Below are 20,592 nucleotides of genomic sequence, written 5' to 3'. Positions count from 1 at the left end.
GTGGACATTTTTTTTTAGACCTTTGAGTTCATCTCAGAAAAAATGGGAGCAAAAACAAAAGTGTTGCATTTAATGTTATGGGCTTCTACAAGGCAGCTCTATCAATAGCATAAACTGGGAGAGTTGGCAGTAATTGAGTTAATGCTATGTGAGCGACCGATACCCCCTTGGTGAGCTACCGGTCGGTCGTGAACGACACAATGGGCACCCCTGCCCCAGATGGTCATCAGTCATTACCAGGTTAGAAGCTCACCTCCATCCTTCCCGTGTGGAGTTAGCATGTTCTTCTTGTGTTTGTATGTGTTTGCCTACTTACTTCAGTCTGGCTTCCTCCCATATTCCAAAAACATGTACAGTGTGTTTGGTTAATTGAAGACTCTAAATTTCCCATGGATGTGAATTTAAGTGCAACTGGTTGTTTGTCTGTAAGTGTAACTAGCTGGTGACCTGTCCGGCATGTAGCCCACTTCTTGCCCAAGTCAACTGGGACAAGATCCATCTAATCTGCTACACTCAGGTCAAGGAATATAGAAAATGGATCGCTTGATGGATGTTTTTCTTTGCACCACAATGGAAAAGTGTTTACTTTAGAACTGTGTGCCCGCCAGTCAGGGGATGTGAGTTTCAATATCTATTGATGCAATACAGCCATTGGGAATATCATTGATGTTTGATATAGAAACCAACACTATATAAAATGGTCTGTACTTTTTACATTTATTGCTGAGAGAATCTTCTTCCTGGATTAAGAAAAAAAAAAACGGTTTTTGATGCAACTGCCTCACAAATAATAATCAGTTCTGTGAATGTGTCATCTTCAAGAGATCTGTGATTTGTGTTATTTTCAGTGGCTTTTTACTCTTGTTAGTGTGTTTTCAATTGTACTTTGTTAATTATCCCTTAAAATCCCAAATTGCAATTGATAATTTGAATTATATTGTAACTCTATTTTATTGTGTTCAAATGTCAGCTGTGACAAAATTTTCAAATTCATTAATTTGTTTCTCAACCATTTCATAATTTAATATATCCATTACATACAGTGCATTATCAGTGATTTTATACTAACATTACAAATGAAAGATCCCACAGAATTTTATCCCCCACTTGTGCTTTTGTTTTCTCCACCATTACCGCCTCTCTTTCTGTTATGATTGGATCAGATGAGCAGGGTCAGTGTTTGCCATTATGACAAGCATAGTTTTTGGATGTAAGAGTTATCTGCTCTCATTTAGTGGACTCCATGGACTGACCCCACTGTTTCCTTTTTGACATCCTGATACTGGGACAGAACTTCCTCAGTGAGTCTTATCAGTTACGTACAACCACATAACTGGAACAGACCCGTTGACCCACAGCTTTTTTTTTTCCTGGAGGAGGCGGGGAGTGCTTACCCTCTCACCCGGGTATTTAACATGACTGGTTGATGGTAGCGATGTGTAGGTCGCGAATGAAACGGCTCTCAGCCACGGCTCTTTGAAGTGGAGGTTGACAGTTGGTTCCTGATCGGGAGATACAACTCTAATATTACTAATATTCACTTTAAAGAGCCCACATGTGATTGTTAACAATACAATGTAGTTGCTCAAGACTAACACAAATCGGGGGGGATGCTGGGGGGGGGCATATTATACAGGTGTACAGGAAACAAACAAAAAAAAGAAACTTCTCACATTGTATAAATGTGTACCGATTACCAAGGGACTATGAAAACGTACTTTCATTCCAATATGATATTTAATGTTTGATGTTTCAAATTTCAATGTAATAATATAGTGGTTTTGACATAATTCTCCCACAGAAATAAAACAATTATAGTTTGATTCACATGTGTTTTCGCTACTTTGGATCATCTGGATCGCTACTTTGTTTTTATCCTCTCAGCTTCTGTAGTTTTGAGAACTATGTAGAGTAAGGAGTTCTGTGATACCTTGTATGCCACATCGCTGAAGTTGGCTCCACAATAACATCCCCCTGAATAATGACAGCGTCCCAGGTGGATTTGTCCCGAAACAGTTAGGGACGAGGAACAAGGAAACGTCGTAAATAAAAACAAAATGTCATACTCAATTTAGTGCTTTGTAGAGGTGGGCGATGTATATCGTTATCGATATCATCGTCAATCTTGTTTTCACGATGTGTAATTTTATATTATCGAGTATTAATACTGCGAATCAAGTCAGTCGACGGACACAAAGTATGAGGAAATGTTGAAAACTAGTGTGCATTGACGGCAGAGGAGGAGGAAGTGATAATCATTCGCCGAATCAGCGGGCAGGACCCGGTCACGTGACTCTGTCCGCACTGCAGTAGAGCTGTTTCAACCAGAATGTCGAGCGGGGAACCGATTCATAGTGAGGCGCGAGTTCACGTCGTCCGTAGTCTTTAAATGGTTTGGGGTTGACAGGACTGACGTTGGTGGGAATAACATGTTAGATGTATCAATCCTCAAGATAAATTTTCTGGCCCATTTTAACTGGAAATATTTACATGATCACATTTAAATAACCAGAGCTGGGCAGTCTGTCCCTGGGCCTGACCGGTCGGACCCTCCGGCCCGGCCGGATGCCCATTTTTGGGATGGAGGGGTGGGGGGTGACAAAAAAAAAATGGCTGTACTAAGTATGGCCGGAAATTGATTTTAGTCCGGCCCACTAATCGGCCCACATGCGTGTGACTTGCTCGCGAGGCGGCCAAATTTCATCTCAGCCTACTCGGTGAAAGGCTTCTTTTCAGGCTTCTTTCAAAACAACTTGTGTCCGGGAGTATATTCAAGCTGTGCGCAGCAGTCAAGTATGGCACATCATGCACTTTCCTACTTCCGGAAATAGGCTGTAGCAAAACTGCTGTGTAGTGGTTTGCTGGCATGCTTTTATTTTGAAGGCCGGGAAGTGTGAAGGATGGGGAAGTGTGGAAAATAAGTAACTTGTTGAAAGCCTGCAGACTTGTCGTCTGTTAGACCCAAATAATTATACAATATGACAAAACCAACCCCAGGGCTCGCAATGGAAGTTAGTACATGCAGCTGGGTAAGTACGTGAGTAAGTGGCGCGTTTGCAGTGTGTCCACAGCGGGTTTGAATAGTAAGTTAGCCAGCTAATTGTCTTTAAATAAACCTCTTCTGATAGCGTATCTCACGCGGAGGCATCATGCATGTTTATTTTTTTTTTTTTCAGGTTCAGAACGGGGCAGGGGCCGACAATGTTTATGGGGTCGCGGCTGGAAGGGTACCCAGGTCAAGGGTGGAGGGTCGCGGCCGGACGGGCAAAAAAGGGTCAAGTGCCCAGCTCTGTAAATAACCCAAAAACAAATATCTCCATTATGATTTTTACACCCACCATTACTGTTAGGACCAAAAGATTCAATTAATACCATGATATGAATTAGAGGACATATGCAGATCCCTCAGTCTCTGTTCAGTCAAAATATTGATACATAATCTTACATTTATGTACAAAGAACATGTACATAAGTACAAAATGTAAAACATGTTTGGGTTAAAAAAATGTATCTACACAATTACACATAAATTAATATTTATACTTGACGGCAAGTAGAACAGTAAGTTTTGCCTTACTTGAGCCATTTTTAAAAACTTGAAAAAGGACAGCCTCACTCACAAAACCTTTTTAATAATAGATAATCCACAACCACTTTCGCAAGCGCAGAATACAAGTGGGTGGGGTCTGTTTTAGTCAAAGAGATGAGGAAGTGAATTAATTGTTTACAGAAAACTTATTATCTAACACTAATTGAGTGGCCACGTTTCATTCATAAAAAAAAAAAACGTTGAGAGGATTTGGTAAACGTGAGAGACCTCGTCAGAATTTGACAGGCCTAAGGAGAAACCTACTGTCGTCCTTGGTAAACAGCTGGCCAAACGAAACACACCTTTGAGTCTCCTGGACTAAGCAGCCCTGTCTCCCCACAACCCATCATGAATGCCATTATAGACGGTGAAAAAACTTGCATGACTTTAATGCGAATGGAAAAAAATAGCCAAAATCCCATGATGCACTGCTTTTTGAGCAAAGAGGGCTGCGGTGGCTGCCAGGAACAGTGTAAGCATAGCTTTATCCCCAGGACATCTGCTGTTGGCGGGTGATGGTATGGATTTCTCCCTCCCACCCACTGCTGACGCCCTTAGCGTTACACTGCCCTCAACTCCTATGCATCTTTCACAACAACTACTAAGAGTTGCCTTCCTCTGCTAGCTCTTACACTGCCTTCCGATGCCTGTCTTCTGTGTATTTGGCTCACTTTTGCTCATGGGTCATTTTCCCCCACTCCTCCCATAGGACAGCCAACTCTACAATGAGGACTGTCTTGGTATCTCTGGACCACATCACAATATTGGGCCAAAGAGTTGTTTCCATGCTCTCTCGACGAAAATTGTACTTCCCAAGGTCGATAACTGCTTTTAAAGTAGATTCTGATGTTCTCACCAGCTCATGTTAAGGTTGTCAGCTGACCGGCTGTTTGTAACTTTCCAGTATTATGTTTTATGTTGTGCTGCTATCCATAGTGGCCTTGGACTACTACTATCTTGCAGCTGGGCAAGATATGATGGAGCCCAGCTAGTGTTGTAATTGTCACACAGGCAGGAATTCTCTTCCATACCAAACGCAACTCACAATCTTATCCAACGTGGCCTGCTGTCAATTTCCTGCAGTTCATTTTATACAATATAGCTGTCCTTTAAACTACACAAATATAGTGTAATAAAAATGCTTACTTTATAGTCCAACATCTATAATACTTGTTCTCATTAAAGCAGGATGAGACTGGAGCATACAACGGAGCAGGACCCACCCTGGACTGTCATGTCATGTCATCTTCCAAACCGCTTATCCTATATAGGGTCGCGGGGAGTTGCTGGAGCCTATCCCAGCCGTCAATGGGCGAAGGCAGACTACACCCCGAACTGGTCGCCAGCCAGTCGCAGGGCACACATAGACACTGTCACTGAGCGGGAATCGATCCCACGCTGCCCGCACACAACTCAGGCGTGTGTACCACTACACTATCAGCGGACTCACCCTGGACTGGTTGCCTGTCAATCACTTGGCATGTATAAACACAATCAATCATTCACATAAATATTGACTTCTATGGCCAAGTTAGAGAGTTCATATTTCATATTGTAAGTTCATTACTTTATTAAATTATTACTGCAGCACTGGCCCTGAATGTTAAATATTTTTGTGTATGACGTATACAGTACTGGGTTGGCAACCTTTAATACTCAAAGAGCCATTTGGTCCCGGGTTCCACAGAAAACAAAACACTGGGAGCCGCAAACACTTTTTGACATCTGAAAGGAAATGAAAATGTCAGCCTATATATATATATATATATATATATATATATATATATATATATATATACATATGTATATATATACATATACATTTATTTATATATATATATATATATATATATACACACATTTATATATATATATATATATATATAATATATATATATATATATATATATACATATACATTCATTTATTTATATATATATATATATATATATATATATATACACACATTTATATATATATATATATATATATATATATATATATATATATATATATATATATATATATATATATAGGCTGACATTTTCATTTCATTTCAGATGTCCCAAAAAAAATATACATATAAAATAAATTAAAATAATCACAGAATTTAAGGTCTTTTTAATATGAATTAAAAAGCTGAATTTACTTTATCCATCCAGCAAAAAAAAATGTCTGAATTTAAAAAAGAGCACTATTTCATTGAACAATAAAAATAAATATTTGCAAAATATGCCTTAATATTTATTTTTCCTGGTCAATGGGACTTCTGCTCCTGAACCTCTGCGCAGTTTCTGCAAATCAGGACTGTAGTAAGTCACTTTCATCTTTACGCAGGACCGTAAGCTGCAGTCTTTTTTTTGAAAAAAATTCAAATAAAATAAATAATTTTTGTGTAAGCATATTACAATATTATAATATAATATTATAATATTATATTACATTATAAAATGCGGCCTCTGTCTCTTTTTTCGTGTGTGATCATATGTGTCCCAAAAGTGACCGCATGCGCAGAAAAAGAGATGACGTCACTCACGACGTGGTGTTTACGGAAGGAAATGTGGTCCAGCTGTCGGGGCATTTCTACAGTGGAGTTATTCGGTAGGAGGTAGAAATACAGTATTTGGGGGGAAAGGATGAGGCGAGGCTTTTCGATCTCATTTCATGGAGACGTCACAAAAGAGGACGTCACGTCAAAACCGCGCCTACAAAATGAGCCGGATATATGTGACCTGGCGGTTCAGACTGTGGTCCCATTGCAAAAAATCCGATAAGTATCTGATCTAGGATCACATAAGAAAGTGGCCAAAAACTTTGACTTAATAAGAAAACATGATACACGTTTTTGAGGCAAATAACATACACTTCAATTGGACACTTATAATGTATTTTCCCAAGCCATGCAGAACGGCAACATAAGGATGAAAGAGCTGCATGCGACTCTGGAGCCGCGGGTTGCCGACCCCTGGTATATAGAATGCCCTCTATAGTCTACACACCTTACCACAAGTGTGAGTGTTGTTTTAATTAGACATGACAATGTAGTTCTCTGACTAGATTAATCTTTTCTATTTGTAATTTTCTCATGTCTTTCAATTGCATATCCAATAGCACTGTAAAAATGTTATTTGCACTCCCTTACCTGTACTTTACAAAATAATGATCTACTCAATGCCATGAATGCAGTTGTAAACGGGATCAAGAAAACAGAATGACCTACACCAGTAGAGGAGAAACAATTAGTTTGACTTTATTTTGACATTGAACAAAAGAAGGACCCCTCCGGAAGAGTTGGAAGACGTGGCTAGGGAGAGGGAAGTCTGGGCTTCCCTCCTGAAGTTGCTGCCTACGCAATCCGACCGCGGTTAAGTTGGCAGATAATGGATGGATGGATGGACAAAAGAAGTTTCAGATTGTCACGCCATTAAACAACCATATGTCAATACAGAGGACTTACGGAGTATATTATTATTGCTATATATTTTTTATTATTGTACTGCTTTGGGCCTTTCTGTTGATTCCATAGGGGAGATAAGCACGATAAATAGCAAGCAAGTTAGTTTATCTGCAAAAGCTTTCATCTCATTATGGTTTAATTATTTCACAATTGAAATACCTCCAGATGGGACGCAAAGAATTAGGATGTGTGTGTGTGTGTGTGGGTGGGTGGGGGGGGGGTGCGTGTGGGGGGTGCGTGGGTGTGTGTGTGGGGGGGGGGTGCGTGTGTGTGTGTGTGTGTGTGTGTGTGCGTGTGGGGTGGTGTGTGTATGTGTGTGTGTCAGAGCTGTGTCCCAGCCTTCTCTGCCTTCATGCACTCTTGAAAGGGTTCTTCAAGGGATCCTCCACATCTTGGTTATAAGAACAATCTTGATGTCATCCACAACAGTTCCCTATTGATGATCTACAAGCTTGGCAAAGAGCAGCTGTTCCAGCATGGTGGTGTTTTTAACTGCCAGGAATTGTGAGCAGGTGCAATGTCATGGTGAAGCAGCCATAAGTTGCCGTGTAGCAACTTTTGCCAATTCTCTTGCACTGAAAGCTGCCAGTTCTGGAACTTTTCGGACACACCACGTTTAGTGATAATAGATCATTTATCATTACCAACAAGGATGTTCTAGGGCAGTGTCCCCAACCACCGGGCCGCAGGCCACTTCGGACCATGCTGCGGCGGGCTGCACGGATGAAAGTAAAAAAATAATAAAGTCCAGTACTTCCTGTTTATTTATCATCCGTGGCTGAAATTTTTTTGTTTTGTTTTGAAAAGTGACCGGATTCTCTCCGTTACATCCATCTATGACTGACTCTTAACACATGTCAAGTTGTCTCTGTCGCGTAATGCTAATATTAAATGCACAGGCTAGCAAATGAGTAAAATAAACAGACGTATTTTGGAAAGTTTCACGACCCTCCAATTTTTGACTGATGTTTTTGGTCAGGCTGAATGGGGGATTCTGTAATTCCATTATAAGATGTTATCATTGCAACTTGCATGGAGTAAAAGGTAAAAAGATTAATTAATGTACCTCTACATGAAAGAAGCAACTTAATCATAGAACACGCTTGTCACAAAGATTTGGGATCTTATTGACTTAAGAAGACTGTGTCAATTGTCTATTCATTTGGCTATAATCCCCCGTCATCATTCACTCAATGATGACTTAATGCCCTCAACTAAATATTACTTCTTTCTTTCTATTCACATCCTGAGAGTATTTTTTTTTACAGATACAGGAGGGACATAATCATTTCTTAGGCTGCAGAAGGCAACATCCACTTTTGATTGAGTCAAGGATGTGATCTAATCATCAGCTGGGGCTGTGGCTGAGGTGACAATCTCCTCTCATATTCAAACTGCTGTGTCAGTTCTATTACCCACCTTGATTCTGACACTCACAAATGGACAAATGCAATGTCTGAGTGATTGCGAAGGGTCCAGTACACCTTGACTCGTCAATCATCTGTGGCCTTGACAGCTTTCCAAAGAATGTGATACAAGTAGATGAAATGTGGAGGAAACAGAAAGGAGAGGTGTGAAATGAAGGTATAAGTGCAACTGCGAAAGAAACAAATTGTTTCAAAAACGTGTATCAAAGTGGATGAATGCGAAGAAAAGTACTGTGCACATACAGTTGCAATACTGTAACTTTAAATTTGTAATTGTTTTTCTTTTCTGTGAAGAAATGTATTCTTCCGTTGGTTTATCTGAAACAATTTTGCTCTGTGCTCATTACAGAAATTTACTTTTTTTTTTCAATCAGTGTTCATCTGATGAAGGCTGAGATTTGTTTACTGTTGATTTGAAGCACAATATGATTTCAGTGGCGGGCCATGACTTTCAGACACAGGCCTTCACTAAGAACCACCACACCCCAAAACCACTATACCACCTCCACCTACCACCTTCCCCCACCTCCATAACCCCACCAAATACCGAGTATTCTGCTTGCCATTGTAGTTTGTGATGCATTTCAACAATTCCTGTGATGACGTTCCTTTATCACGGGAATTGTGAAGAAACCAACACTTACACTATATTCATCTGTTCATCATTTGATTTCTGTCTCCTTATTTGGCCAGTCTATGGCAAGGCACCACTGCCAAGCAATTTTGCGGTTTCTCCATTTCAACCTAAATGTATCACCATACAGTGTCTCAGGCGAAATGTACTAAATGTTTGGCATGTCTTAGCCCACTAGGTGGACAAGTTAAAAACAATCTATCAGTCAAACAAATACATTTGTATCAATGAGGTGATGATGAAGTGGGGGTGGGCGGATACTCATTCAGGGTCCACAGAAACTCGTAACATATGGGATCAAATCATATAGGGCAGTATAAAAACAGGCCCCAAACCAGCTGACAAAGGAAATTAACATGATCCTTGGCTTTTCTCCCACCCTACTGAAGAGAGTGAAGCCAAGGCATCTTATATAGCGCCTAGCTACCTGGGGATTGGATAATTCAAACCATGTGCTAAGGTGCGTTCAGGTACTAGTGAAAATGTGGGGGGGAAAGAACATTGGAGGAAAAATTGGGGATTTATGGCTAGACCCTCCCCCCTTGACCCTTGCAAGACCCATTGCAAAATACATTTATACGAAATGGACAACTGAAGCATTGGTGCTGGTCGAAGCACCCAAGGCATCAGATATACTATGTAAGAGGGTCTAACCAAAGATATTAATGAGTCACCCAAAGAAGCATATTGAAATCGCTTGGGAGGTGACCTATGACGAGTGGAACGTCTTACAGTGGTTTCTGTGTTTGGCAAGTTTGATGCACATTCAAGATTTTGCGGTTCAGTCAGATTTGTTGCAGACTTCTCATCCTCCTCAGGAATATCCTCAGAAGGAATATCCAAGAGCGATGAACTAGTAGAAGCAGGCAAATGGTCAGGGTCGGAGAAGTCCACAGGTAAGTTGTCACCTATTTTATCCTGCGGGGTTTGTGTCACAAGATCAGGTGAGTACGGCTGTTCAGGTAGGTTTGTTAGGGCAGAAGTTTCTGGTTTGCTACACGGCAAAACTGTTGTTGAAAGAATCTTTTCCACCGTGAATGTGATTGAATTCAGAACATGATCAATTGATGATTCTACCACCAAATCTCCTTCAACAGATTCATCAGCAGACTTTAACTGAGCTTGTGAGCTTTGACGAGTTATCCGTGTCTCGGGCACTGCAACTGCCTCATCAAATGGCTCTGTCATAGGGAGAAAACCACATGGGAGAAGGTCTCTATGTAAAGTGCAGAATGAGCCACCTTTGTTTTCGGGTTTTACTATATAAACCGGAAGATCTTCAGATTGTTTCACCACTTCATAAATATGTTGTTCCAATCAGAGAGCTTGTGCTTGCCTCTGGGTCGCATATTTCGCACATTCGATCTCCAACTTCTAGCTTGGATGGTCTGATGTGTTGATCGAACCAAACTTTGTTCCCCTCTGCATTCTTAGTAGCATTTCTTGAAGCAATTTGGTAGCTTTCTTCCAGCCTTTGCTTCAGATCACAAATGTACTGGGAGTAACGTTGAATCTTTCTGTCCCGCAACGGCAATCCGAAAGCCAGATCTACAGGTAATCGGGTAGATCAGCCAAACATCAGCTCGTAAGGTGTGAACCCAGTCACTTAATTTTTTTTTACAATTCTATGCATGCACCAGTGGTTTGACATACTCACTCCATTTTGATTTTTGTTTATCCTCCAACGTTCCCATGTTGAGCAAAGTTCTGTTAAATTTCTCGACGGGATTTCCTCGTGGATGATATGGGGTTATGTGTGTGTGTGTTCCAGCCATAATGCACAATTCACGAATCAGTTTCGATTTGAAATCAGGACCTTGGTCTGTATGCAACCTTTCAGGGATTCCATAATAGACGATAAAATCGTCCCAGAGAATCTTAGCCACGGTCCTTGCTTTCTGATTTGGTGTTAGTATGGCCATCGTGAACTTGGTAAAGTGGTCTGTCAACACCAGAATATCTTTTGTGTTGCTAGTGTCTGGTTCCAAGGAAAGGAAATCCATGCAAAGGAGCTCTAATGGACGAAATGTTCGGATGCTAAAGGAGCAGCTTTCTCTGACAACACTTTGCGTCGGACACAGCGACCACAGTTCAGATTGTTTGCTTTATGTCAGCAGCCATTCGGGGCCAATAGAATCTTATATGAGCCAGGTCAAGAGTTCGCTCAATCCCATACGACCCATATCGTCATGCGGGCTCTGGAGGACAGTAGGTTGGAGTTTTTCTGGTAGGCCTAACTGATACTCGAGTTGATTATTGTCATACCCTCTTCCTGTACAAAACACCATTGAGAAGTTCCAGCCTGGTTAACTCCCTCAAAAGAAGTTGGGAGGTTTGGAATCAGTAGAGTTTTAAAAACTATTCAGTAAGTGACATGAAGCCAGCGTAGAGACTTTCCGGCACCACGCGAGTGGCAGCCCGCTGCAGCAGCTCCAGCTCACCGATGAGCCTTTTCGTGTGTTTTTGTACCTTACTATTACTCTACCTCATACCTTTTTCACATAGTTGATAGTTGTAAACTTGCATAGCAATGGATACCCAAACTGCGGTATTCTTGCTGCTGCTGGTGGCTATTTTTTGCGCGATCATGTCCGGCGACTTGGCTTGGAGCCTCGCCTCCATTGTTTACAGCCAGAATCAGCTGTTAGCACTCCGTGCTAACCCAGTGCCGGCTCCCGGGGCGAGACCCGATATCCCCCGTGAGCTGCGGAGGAAGAGACAGGGATCTCGTGCGGGGGTTAAACCCCGGAAAGGAGGAGACGACACCATCCCGTCCTCCCGTCTGTTATCATGGGGAATGTTAGATCTCTCCCCAACAAGATGGATGAGCTAGCGGCGCTTAAACGTCATGAGGGGGACTTCCGGGAGGCTAGCCTGATGCTATTCACGGAGTCGTGGCTAACAGCGCTAACGCCGAACGCGGTCGTAGAATTGGACGGCTTCCAAATCATACGCGCGGACAGGACGCTGGAGAGTGGTAAGAGGAAAGGAGGAGGGCTGGCTGTGTTTGTGAACGATAGATGGTGTAATCCTGGGCACATCACGATTACGGAGCAGCTTTGCAGCAGGGATATTGAGCTGTCAGCTGTTAGCATGAGGCGATTCTACATCCCGCAAGAGTTTAGTCATGTGATCGCGGTGACCGTCTACGTCCCTCCTGCACAGCCTGTGATGTCTTGAGTGCAGCTGTGAGTAGGCTACAAACACAGCACCCAAATGCCCTGCTACTCATCTCTGGTGACTTCAATCATGCCCCTCCTTCCTCCTCTCTGCCTTCATTCACACAGTATGTCACCTGCCACACCAGAGAGAATGAAACACTGGACCTTTTCTATGCCAACACCAAAGAGGCATACACATCACTGCCCCTCACCCCGCTGGGCAAAGCTGATCACAACCTGGTGGCTGTCCAGCCTGTGTACAAACCTCTGGTCCGCAGGCAGCCAGCTGTGACCCGTACGGTTCAGAGATGGTCTGGAGAGGCCGAGGAGGCCTTCAAGGACTACTTCAGCACAACTGTGTGGGAAGTATTCAGCGATGCTCACGGGGAAGACATTAGTAGTCTAACGGACACTGTTACAGACTATATAAATTTCTGCATGGAGAACACCATACCCACTAGGACAGTAAGGTGTTTTTCCAACAACAAACCCTGGACCACACCAGACATAAAAGCTCTCCTGAAGGAGAAGAAGAGGGCTTTTGCGTCCTACAGGAAGAGGATGGAGGACCAGCTGCTGCAGAATAATGCCAGGGGAGTCTGGAGGGGCCTGAAGACCATCTCAGGCCACGGACAACCCAAGACCCGGACTGGGGGGCACCTGCAGTGGGCAAATGAGCTGAACCTCTTTTTCAATAGGTTCTATCAGATGCCTGCCCCCACTCAGTTTCTCCTGCTGCAGCCTCCACCTACTCCTTCTGCTGGATGTATCACCCCCTCCCCTCTTTTCTCCATAGTCTCCAGATCCCAGCTACACAAGACAGCCACCACTCCCCCAGCCTTGGCCTTCACAACATCTCAGGTGAAGAACCAGCCAGCTGAAGATGAAGGCAAGGAAGGCAGCAGGTCCAGATGGCATCAGCCTCCAGCTCCTCAAATCCTGCGCAGACCAGCTGTGTGGAATTGTCCAGCACATGTTCAACCTGAGCCTGAAGCTGGGCAGAGTCCCCCAGCTGTGGAAAACATCCTGCCTGGTCCCGGTGCCAAAGACCCCCCACCCGAAGGAGCTCAACAGCTTCAGACCAGTGGCGCTGACGTCTCACCTGATGAAGACCCTGGAGAGACTGGTCCTCGTCCAGCTGCACCCCCTCGTGAGCTCCTCAATGGACCCACTCCAGTTTGCATACCAGCCTGGCATCAGTGTGAATGATGCCATCATCTACCTCCTCCACACTTCATTCTCCCACCTGGAGAAGGTGGGTAGCACTGTGAGGATCATGTTCTTTGATTTCTCCAGTGCTTTCAACACCATCCAGCATAACCTATTGGGAGACAAGATGGAGCGGACGGGAGTGGCCCACCACCTCACCACATGGATCCAGGACTACCTCACAAACCGGCCACAGTATGTGAGGACACAGGACTTTGTGTCTGACGTGCTCCTCTGCAGCACGGGGGCCCTGCAGGGAACTGTCTTGGCTCCCTTCCTGTTCACTCTCTACACCTCGGACTTCAACTACAGCACCCCTACCTGTCACCTGCAGAAGTTCTCTGACGACTCTGCGATTGTCGGCCTCATCACAGGCGGAGATGATCGGGAGTACAGAGAACTTACTCAGGGTTTTGTTGACTGGTGCCAGCAGAACCGCCTCCTGATCAAATCCAAAGAAATGGTGGTGGATTTCGGTACGCGCCATCACTCTGCACCTACACCAGTAATTGAGAGAGTCTCAATTTGCAAATACCTGGGTGTTCATCTGAACAATAAACTGGACTGGAGCGACAACACACAGGACAGATTCTTCCTACTCAGGAGACTGAGGTCTTTTGGGGTTCAGGGGACACTCCTCAGGAACTTTTATGACTCGGTGGTTGCATCGGTCATTTTCCAGGGAGTGGTCACCTGGGCAGGCGGTGTCTCGGCCCGGGACAAGAAGCGGCTGGACATACTGGTCAGGAGGTCTGTCCTGGGCTGCTCCCTGGATTCTGTGGACTCAGTGGGGGACAGGAGGGTGATGGCCAAGCTGTCATCAATCCTAGACATCAGGCCCACCCCCTCCAGGGCACCCTAACAGCATTCCACAGCTCCTTCAGTGACAGATTGTTACACCCTCGCTGTGCAAAAGAGAGATTCCGCCGCTCCTTCTTGCCTGCTGCTGTCTTTAACAAGAACATTGTGTAGTCTCTACAAACTGGCGGACATTAGTACAACTGTGCAGTCCTGCACCTAAACTTACATCGTGCAATACTCAACATTCCCCACTACTGTAAGTCTAGTTTAATTTTTATCCAATGCCGTTCCTTACATTTCATTGCAGCACTGTCACTTACTTAGAGTATTTTTCCTCTGTACTATGTACAGGCTAAAATGAGTGTTTCCTCATACTTTTTATGTAGATGTATGTTGGTGTGTATATACATGGGTATATGCACATAGTTACTGCGTATATTTACATAGGTTTGATACTGAAAGTTTGCTGTTAATGTTATACATTAATAGCTACATTATGCCGCCGTCCCTGTGTGACCTATATCTTTGCTGCTGTAACACTGAAAATTTCCGCACTGTGGGATCAATAAAGGCTTTCTTATTCTTAATCTTATTCTTAAAACTGGTGTAATGTGTTCAGATCTCTTTGTCCTGGCCACAGCATTCTGGATGAGATGCAGCTGTTTACTGCTCTTTTTGAAAAGTTCTGTTAAAAGGCCATTACAGTAATCCAGTCTACTAGAGATGAACACATGGTGAGTTTCTCCTGGTCTTTCTGGGAGAGAAGACTTTTAATTGTGTTGATGTTTTTCAAATGGTAAAAAGCTGATAGGGTGACAGCTTTGATGTAGCTGGTGAAAGTCAGATCTGAGTTTATTATCATTCCTAGGCTACCTACTTGGTCGGTGGTTTGAAGAGCCCGAGTCTCAAGATGTTTACTAATACTAACCCTCTCTCTTTACTGCAAAACAGAATAATTTCAGTTTTGTCTTCATATAATTGTAGAAAATTCTCTCTCATCCAGGTGTTTATTTGCTCCAGACACTGACACAGCAAGTCCGCCGGGCTACAGTCGTCTGGTGACACTGACACATAAAGTTGTGTATCATCTGCATAGCTGTGATAATTAATGTTTAAGCTATGTATTGTTCGACCCAGAGGGAGCATATACAAATTGAACAAAAGGACCAAGAACTAACACCAGGGGCACACTACGGGTCATAGCCAATCTATCAGATTCATAACTGCCAATTTTAACAAAATAACTCCGGCCTTCTAAATAGGACCTAAACAATTGAAAGACTGATCCAGAAAGACCAACCCAGTTTTTTAGCCTATCCAACAGAATGTTGTGATCTACGGTATCAAATGCAGCACCGAGGTCCAGCAGAACCAGAACTGATACTTGACCAGAATCAGTGTTCAGCCTAATGTCATTTAACACTTTGGCCAGGGCTGTCTCAGTGCTGTGATGTGTTTGGAAGCTTGACTGAAATTTGCCAAGAATTTCACTTTTACTAAAAAAAAAATGACTTTCTCAATAGCCTTGGATATAAAAGAGAGTTTAGGTTAAACAGGTCTGCATTTTATCATCATAGATGCAACAAGAGTCATTTTCTTAAGGAGTGGCTTAATGGCAGCTATCTTTAGTGACTTTGGAAAAATGCCTGATTATTTCAATCAATCAATCATGTCATGTCATGTCATCTTCCAAACCGCTTATCCTATATAGGGTCGCGGGGAGTTGCTGGAGCCTATCCCAGCCGTCAATGGGCGAAGGCAGACTACACCCCGAACTGGTCGCCAGCCAGTCGCAGGGCACAATCAATCAATCAATCACATTTTATTTATATAGCACTTTTCATACATAAAAATGCAACTCAAAGTGCTTTAAAACATTCAAAGCAAAACATAGAATTATCTTCAATCAAAAGAAAAGATAAATTATTTAAAAGTTGTTGAAAGCCAAACTAAAAAGGTGTGTCTTGAGCTTCCTCTTAAAAATATCAACAGTCTCTGCAGACCTGACATCCTCTGGCAGGCTATTCCAAAGGTGAGGACCAAAATGGCTGAATGCAGCCTCGCCATGCATTTTGGTCCTCACCCTTGGAATAAATAAAAGGCCGGCGCCAGAGGACCTCAGGATCCGCGAGGGCTGGTATGATAAAAGCAAATCAGATAAATAAGATGGCCCAAGACCATTAACACATTTATAAACTAATAAAAGTACTTTAAAATCGATCCTGAAACACACAGGGAGCCAATGCAGCAATTTCAAAACTGGCGTAATGTGCTCCCGCCCTCTGGTTCTCGTCAGCACCCGAGCGGCTGAATTCTGCAGTAGTTGCAGTGGTGAAATGCTCTTTTTCGGGAGGCCAGAGAGCAGGGCATTACAGTAATCTAAACGACAGGAAATAAAGGCATGCATCAGCACTTCCGTGTTAGCCTGAGAGAGAAACGGGCGGACTCTGGCGATATTCTTAAGGTGATAAAAACCAATCTTGGTTACATTTTTAATATGAGGAATAAAACTGAGCTCAGAGTCAAAAATGACGCCAAGGTTCTTCACACAGTGTGAGGGATTAAAAATGTGTAGTTTTGGTAAAAGCTTCTCTCTCTGACCTTCGGGACCGATAACTAAAACCTCAGTCTTGTCCTCATTGAGCTGTAGGAAATTATCTGCCATCCATGACTTGATATCTAAAATGCAATTTAAAAGGGTATCAATGGGTCCTGTGTTATCAGGAGACACGGCAATATACAGCTGCGTGTCATCAGCATAGCTGTGAAAGCTGATGCCGTGTCCCCTGATGACATCCCCGAGGGGAAGCATATAAAGATTAAAAAGTAAGGGGCCTAAAATCGAACCTTGAGGAACCCCACATTTGATTTCATGAGTTTTAGAGGAACAAGTATCCATACTTACAAAGAAATATCGGTCTGTGAGATAGGAATAAAACCAGTCAAAAACAGTACCAGAGATGCCCACTAGATTTTTAAGTCTATTTAATAAAATTTGGTGATCTACTGTATCAAAAGCAGCGCTTAGATCCAGTAGCACCAAGACTGTGAGTTTTCTCACGTCTGCAGTGCACCTAATATCATTTAAGATCCTTAAAAGAGCAGTCTCCGTACTGTGGTTCATCCTAAAACCAGATTGATATTTCTCCAAAATATTATTTGTATTTAAAAAATGATTCAACTGGATGAAAACCAGTTTTTCTAAAATCTTACTTAAAAACGGTAAGTTGGATACGGGTCTGTAGTTATTAAAAACGCTCGGGTCAGAACCGCTCTTCTTCAGAAGGGGCTTCACCACCGCCGTTTTAAAGGCAGCGGGGAAGACGCCTGTCTGAAGAGAGCAATTGACTATATTTAAAATTTGTTCTTCAAAAAATCCATAAAATGTCTTAAAAAGAAATGTGGGAATTGGATCCAAAAGGCAGGTTGTTGGGTTTACCTGGGAGAAAACTCGAACAAGTGTCCTTGCATCAACCAGGGCAAAACTTTCCAGTGTTTCCTCATGTAAATATGATTGTCCGGGTTTATTAAAACTTGTGTTTTGACGGGCTAAAAGACTGGATCTTATGTCATCGATTTTACTTCTGAAGTGGTCTGCAAAGTCCTCACAGAGAGCATCTGTTGGTCTCTGTGGGGACTTATTAAAATCAGAACTAGTTAAAAGTTCAAAGGTGGAGAAGAGAACCCTGGGGTTGTTTTTATTGACTGTAATGAGGTTTGAGAAATAGGAAGATCTTGCCAGTTTTACTGTTTTATTGTAAGATTTCAGTTGTTCGCATAAAATTTCATAGTGTACTGTAAGTTTACTTTTTCTCCACCTCCTCTCTGCACTCCTGCATTTTCTCTTTGATATTTTGATAGCATTGTTTCTCCACGGGGGTACAGTCTTTGTTTTTGTTGTTTTAATTAAAAGTGGAGCTACTGAATCTAATGATGATTTAAGATGTAGGTTAAAATTGTCAACAATAAGATCACAGGGTGCAGGTAAAATGTCAGCAGGAGTGTTTTTTAAGATCTCGATAAAATTTGCTGCCACCTCAGAAGATAGGTAGCGTTTCTTCACTGTTCTGACCGGGACTGCTAGATGGTTAAAACTGGCGATGTTAAAATAGACACAGTAGTGGTCTGACACTGCCAAGTCAACAACAGAGGACACACCAGCAGACAAGCCATAGGTTATAACCAAATCCAGGGTGTGTCCTCTGTTGTGAGTTGGCTGCAAGACGTGCTGTTTAAAATCCAAGCAGTTTAAAAGGTTTGAAAAATCTCTGGATAGTGGGTCCGAGATGTTGTCCATGTGTATATTAAAATCGCCAGTTATTAATATCCTGTTATAACTGGAATATAAAATGGATAAGAATTCTGAAAATTCTGTAATAAAAGAAGTGGAATGATGGGGAGGTCTATAGACGGTAATGCAGAGAATAGGGGGACTGCTAAAAACAAAGGCATGGTGTTCAAACGATAAATAGCTGCTAAAAATGATCTCCTTTGATAAAAGAGTATTAATAAAAATTGATGCAGTCCCGCCTCCTCTTTTGCCATCCCTTGTAGAAAATAAAAAGTTAAAATTCGGTGGGCAAGCCTCGTTGAGAGCAACTGGAGCATCTGTACCAAGCCATGTCTCAGACAAAAGTATACCATGTAAATCATTGTCTAAAATCAGGTCGTTTATGATAAAAGTTTTGTTTAAAAGGGAGCGCACGTTCATTTGTAGGAGTTCATTTGTAGGAGATCACTTTCTACTGAGGGTAAAACTTTTTTTAAAACGTCAGATGGTATCACTTCCAGAGTTCATGTTGCTGATTTCAAATGCTGAACAGTTTCTTCTAAGGCTACGTTCACACCGCAGGCAAATGCGACACAGATCTGATTTTTTTGCCCATACATCCCGGTATGTCCTGTATCTGATTTTTTTATGACAGTCTGAACGGCTGAACCTGGGTCGCTTTCATATTTGGTCCTAATCGGATACGTATCCAATCTTTTGCAATGCAACCGCGGGCTGAACGTCCATGTCGCATCTATCCGACATTGACGTCATCCGGAGCCCAAATTGCGCTCCATGCAGGCAGGAAAGTGCTGGCTGCTGATGATTGAATCTCTAAAGTTGTTTTGAGTAACACTATTGACTTTAATTTAATCCCACTTGAAACATGAAACATAAAGTGGACATTTATGGCAATCATTGTAATTCAGCCACGGCTCAGATCGATTCATTTTTTTACGCACGGTAATGACATGACATCATCGTGAGTGATGTCTCCATGCATGCAATTAAAGCGTCGGCTTGTGATTTTCCCCAAATACTGTATTTATTTCTACCTCCTACCTAATCTCTTCACTGGATAAATGCCCCAACACGCTGGACCACATTTTCTTCCGCAAACACGTCGGGAGTGACGTCGACCGTCTCTTCCTCTGCACATGCGGGTCACTTTGGTGATGCATGTGTTCATATAGCAGACAAGACCGAGGTCGCATTTAAAATGTAATATGAACGCTTACACAAAAAAAAAAATCAGATTTTTTTTTTTTAATCCCAAATGAGCATTAAGACCTGCGGTGTGAACCTAGCCTAAGATTTCTAAATCAGCCATATTCAATTGTGACATAACATTCAAGTTCTTTCTAAGTTTTGGACAAAGGTTAGTTTTCCTGTTGTTGGCGTAATGTTGAAATTATGCAGACTTTGTTTGTATAACTCATAGTGAATTTGAAGTTTTTTGTTCCTCCACTCGTTCAGCTTTTCTACATTGTCTTTTCTGGTTTACAACCGTATTGGTTGTAGATTTTCAAATTCAAATGATTCAGGAGTCCATCAACTGACTCTACACTCACTGTTGGTGACAATGCTATGGCCTCCATAAATTGAGCACATGATCCCTCGTTAATGTACCCTTCTTTACCAAGAGGGAAGAAGTTGTTTGAATATTCTGAGTGATCAGTACATCAAACAAAATACAAAAATGGTCCGATAAGGCAAAGTCAGTAACCACAACAGAAGTAACATCAACCCCTTTTGAGATAACCAAATCCAGAGTGTGACCATGAATGTGAGTCGCTTCTTTAACATACTGACACAAACCAAAAATGTCTAATATAGAAGAAAATTCTTTGGCATTGCCATCCTTCATGTTTTCAATGTGAATGTTGAAATCCCTGTGGTTAAGATAAAATGGTTGAAATCAGGAGAGACCAGAGATAATAATTCAGAAAAATCCTCAATAAAACTTGCAGTGTCCCGGAGCTCTGTAAATGACTAAAAGGAGAATTTTTGGAACACCCTTTAAAATAAGACTGATACAGTGGTA

The sequence above is a fragment of the Filicampus tigris genome, chromosome 14, assembly GCF_054856515.1.
Source record: "Filicampus tigris isolate MCC_2025a chromosome 14, RoL_Ftig_1.0, whole genome shotgun sequence".
In the NCBI taxonomy this organism is placed as follows: domain Eukaryota; kingdom Metazoa; phylum Chordata; class Actinopteri; order Syngnathiformes; family Syngnathidae; genus Filicampus; species Filicampus tigris.
Note: the sequence above shows the minus strand (reverse complement) of the source record.